Source organism: Pezoporus occidentalis, unplaced genomic scaffold, assembly GCF_034315485.1.
Source record: "Pezoporus occidentalis ecotype Australia unplaced genomic scaffold, CSIRO_AGI_Poc_V1 ctg22, whole genome shotgun sequence".
Lineage (NCBI taxonomy): Eukaryota > Metazoa > Chordata > Aves > Psittaciformes > Psittacidae > Pezoporus > Pezoporus occidentalis.
Window position 1 is genome coordinate 2,727,777 of NW_026914072.1, and position 4,403 is coordinate 2,732,179.

At 48.5% G+C, this 4,403-nt stretch overlaps 1 long non-coding RNA gene across 1 annotated transcript; it reads left to right on the forward strand.

Moving 5' to 3' along the window:
• The first annotated feature begins 655 nt into the window (after window positions 1-655).
• Window positions 656-3,961, forward strand: LOC134164459 (uncharacterized). Its single transcript, XR_009965157.1, has 3 exons — window positions 656-719; window positions 2,044-2,209; window positions 3,574-3,961. It is a non-coding gene; the product is annotated as an uncharacterized LOC134164459 (long non-coding RNA).
• Window positions 3,962-4,403: the final 442 nt, after the last annotated feature.

Consider the following 4,403-nt stretch of genomic DNA (forward strand, 5'->3'; position numbering starts at 1 on the left):
AGGTCAGGTTGGATGTGGCTTGGAGCAAGCTGATCCAGTGGAAGTTTCTCTTCTGAGCCGATTTGCTTCCAGCTCTGCGGCTGCAGCAGCCAGCCTGAGGGAAAGCTGGGTTGTTTTCTGAGGCGTAACTCCATACCCTCCACAGACGGCCACGATGGATGGGCCGCATGGTGTCAGATCGAGTGAAAGCCGCTCCCTATCTGTAGCTTCGCCTAGGCACAAAGCCCTTTACCGTTACCGGGTCTCCCGCAGCCGGCTATCCCTGGTGCTCCTCCAAAGCCCGGGGCTGCTGGAACAGAGAGCCAGGAGCTGGCGAGGCGGCGCGTGGGCCCTTCCCGCCGCAGAGAATCCCGGGAACCCCATCCCCACCACCTCTCTGGGCCGGCTTCGATGGCGCTGCCCGGTGGGGCGGTGCCGGGGGCGGGTTTGGGCCAGGTCAGGGCGGGGCCAAGGGCTCGCTGTAGCGGCCGAAGCGATTCCGTCCCTTCCCCACGGGCCTGCGAGACTTTCGGGTGAAGGAGCGGGCGGGTCGGGGCCGACGGGGCCCGGCGGGCGTGCCAGGGTACCTCCGTGGGGCGGCGGCGGGCTGCGGGGGCCTTGCGGGCCGGGCGTGGGCGGTGGCTCGGGGCGGGGCTTGTCTCCCCGTAGTGGCGGGGGTCAGCGGTTCTGTTCCCTTGCTGTCTTTCTGTTGGGAGCTGCTGCGCTCCGGCAGCACGGAGGTGAGTAGCGGCAGGGAGGTGGCCCCGCCGCCCAGCCTTGTTCTCTTTGTTTTTTAAATGCCTGTGAAGGTCTGTGCAATGAAATCCCTCTGGGCACGTGTTTGGAGAATGACGGGAGCTGTTGTGGCTTTGGAATGCCTTTGGAAGCTGTGCTTTGTGGCTGTTAATAACACGCGGAGTTGGCTGTCTAGTTTGTCTGTGTGCCTGTTTAAGGACAGTGCAAATTGCTCTGCCTCTGCAGTAGCACAAAGTTTGTACCTCAGCAAGGGGAATCTTTTGGGGGGTTATTTGGTGTCCGGGGGGAGCCGTGTGAATTATGACACCATAACTGCCTTGGAATAAAACTAAGTTATGGCTTTGCCTTCTCACCTCTGCTGCAGGGTTTGCATCCTTGCGGGACCAAAGACCAGACATCCGTCACTCCCACAAACAACAGTTGTCATTTGGTGTTTCTCATTTATCCTACCTGCAAATTCCGGTAAGAATGGATCCTTGATAGGTTCTGGACTATCCTTTGCTATTACTGTCTCTGTAATAGCATAGTTTCACCCACCTATCAAGTTATGTCTTTCCCCAGAGATGTCTCCATCTTGAGGGATTTGTGATCACAGATTTAGGATTTGTGAACCTGGAACTTTTTCTTTGGTCCCTCAAAACCTGGAATCAATAATGAAAACTGTTGGTTTTTTTTTGTTTGTTTGTTTGTTTGGTTGGTGTTTTCCTGGTGACCGATATGTTATTCAGAGGTAGAAAAGTAATGAAACAGAATTGAAAAGGCACAGTTGGGGCATTCCTCTCCTTTTCTAGCTTTAGGTTTTTCTCAGGACTGTAATGTAACAACCCCTTGGCTCAGCAGGTGCTTGTGAAGGGGTTCAGCCTGTAGAGTCAGGAAAGATAAGGAATGCCATTAACCCTCCCTCCAATGTTGTCAGTCTTGCACTACAAAGAGAGGAAAGGAGGAATAGAAACAGACAGATGCTTTCTTTTCGCATGGGGAAGTTCCAAACTGCTCAAAGCTGTGGGATGCTGATGGTGTTTTTGTAGTAAACTTCTTTGCCAGGAGTGACTTCTCTGTTTCAGTGGACAGGCAAAGCCATCTTCAAATTCAAGCACTGAATTAAATCAGCTTGTATCCTTATGCTCAAGTCTCAAAAAGTACACTGAGATGCTCAAGCTCCTTCTGGAGCATTGGGCTTTCAAGGTCCGGTCCCTAATGTTTCCTTTATTGCTTTGTTGAAGAAGGATATGCCAAGGATTCAGGTCCTGAGCTGGAGCATCTCTTTATAGTCATAAAGATGGTAAGATGAGTCTTGTGCTTTTGCAGGTGTTGTAGTACTTGTGACGATGTCAGAAAAGCCTACAGGTGGCAAGGTTTGGCCCCCAAGAACCCAGAGGGCAGAGAGCAGTGCAAGAGGGAAGGGTTCAGCCAGAAAATGCAAGACTAGAAGAATGAGGGCTGCCGAGTGTCTGGTTTCCTAGAGGTCAACAAGGTGAGAGATGGGGTTTGCTGTGAATATGCTGCATGATGGTGATAGCTGTGAAAAGGCACATTCGGGCATTCCTCTCCTTTTCCAGCTTTAGGTTTTTCACAAGACTCTAATGTAACAACCCCTGTGCTCAGCAGATACTTGTGCTTGTGAAGGGGTTCATCCTGGAAAGGAGAGTCAGGAAAAGCAGTGGGAAGGGGCTAATTCTGTTTGGCTGTGTGGGCTGCTGGGAAGCATGCTGGCTGGAGAAGCTGAGCTTTTGCTACTGTCTAGCTAGCAAGTCTTTTGGCTGAGGCTCCTGGAGGAGGAGAGGCAGCTTCTTTGAGGTTAGATTCTCCCACCTGCCCTACTAGTATTAAAACAGGCTACCAGTGGATGGTGGTTGCTGTAGGTAACAGTAGCAGTCATCTCCTGCTTTAGCTGTGGCAGTTGGCAGCAAGTTCCCAGGATGCAGGAGAGTCCTTAGTGGTAGATTCCTTAAGAGACAAAGAATTATCCTGTCACTTCCTTCTAAGATATTTCTTCTATCAAGGGAAAGCTGCGGCTTCTCATTCACCCTTTAGGTTATCTTTGGACCATTTAGTTGCTGAGGAGCCGTCATCACTATTTTTAGGGAAAAGCTTGCCCATCATGCTTTCTTGAAAGCTTTTCAGGATTCCTGAAGATGTATCATTAGATTCCTTCAGTTCCCTAGGAAAGAAACTGATGCCGATGACAACATTCAGGATGTTCTCTGTCCTAAAGATATGGTCTCAAGGACCGTAATGATTTCTGTGAGTGAAGCAGTTCTGTATGTAGTCCAAGTTTTGTGGTTTTCTTACGCCCTACATAGTCAACTGGAGGAACAAAGTTATCTTTGAAGATGCTATTTTTGTGATTACCATTTGTTTTCCTCCTCCTTTGTGGTGATGATTGTGGAAGGAAAAAACCTAAGGAAGCTGCTTTTTGAGATGAATTTTTGGAAAAGGAGCTGCTGCTACTCAGAGCAGGCAAGCTTTGCCGAGAAATGTGTGCAGCTTTGCCAGCTCTCTAAGAGTACAAATTCACTGGTCAGTTGTACATCTTTATTAATGTTCTGGCTATCTACTTAAGGGATTGTTTATTCCCTTATTACAGAGATGTATTTGATAGCCAGAACCTATTTGAAGGCGTCCTCGGACACAATGGATGACCCCCTTGCAGCCTCTCTTATTTTATGTACTTTTTAGTGTTTTGAACACTGAGTGTAAAAGGCACATATAGTTTGGCTAGGTAGGGAGCCAGCAATGTATGCTGTTGAGGTTAAATGTTGCTCTTCCTCTTCTTGCTCCCCTCACCAACCGTTTCCTGCAAAACTGACACATTTCTAGTATTTGCTGTGCCCATAGATTTCCTCTAGGAGGAGCTGTTGATTTAGGCTGGGATTTGAGCCTGGAAAATGTCCCGAAAGCTGAAAGGAGAGCCATCGCAGGCCATTCATTCTGCTATGGTAGGCAAGGTCACCAGGTGGAAATTTTAGGTCCTTTGGCATCTTCTCACTGGCAACCAAGAGGAAGTAACACTAATTCTTTTTTTTCTGCAGGTACTGCAGCCTCTTTTCTCTGTTCTTTTCCTGGAGCCCTCTTGGTTGTGGGGCTGCTACTGTTGCTCAGGCCTCCTACAGATAACACTTCCTCATCTGAGCTCTGCTGTCTATCAACATTCTTGAAAAAAAATAGTGTGGGACTCAGTCTTCATCAGTGAAGGACACCACTTCAGTGTGGAGGAGATGCAGATCTTCTGTACTCATTCCACAGAAGGTGTTTGTGTGAGCTCATTCTAAATTCTGTCCAAAGTAGTGTGTGCCTTTTTCATCCCCAAACTGGATTACTGAAGGCTGAGACTCTTTTTTCATCCTCAGCATTGTTAAGGACTTTTCTTTGTACCTGGTAAGCTACTTTCAGCATTTGTTTGTCTTGGTGCTGAAAGATGAAAGGTCTCACCCATTTCTGTGCAGGTGGACAGACTGTTTTCAAGTTACATCAAGTTTGTTTTGGAGAACACAAATGTGAGATTTCCATTTGTCGCTGCACTATAATCTGTCAGAGCTCAAGTTGTGCCAGTTGTTGGGAATGTCTAGCCTTTGTCAAGCAGCCGTCTTGGAGGCCCTCCATACCTTCCATACCTTCTTCAAACCAAAAAGCATGCTGTTGTAGAAGCACCACCAAGAACGTAGCAT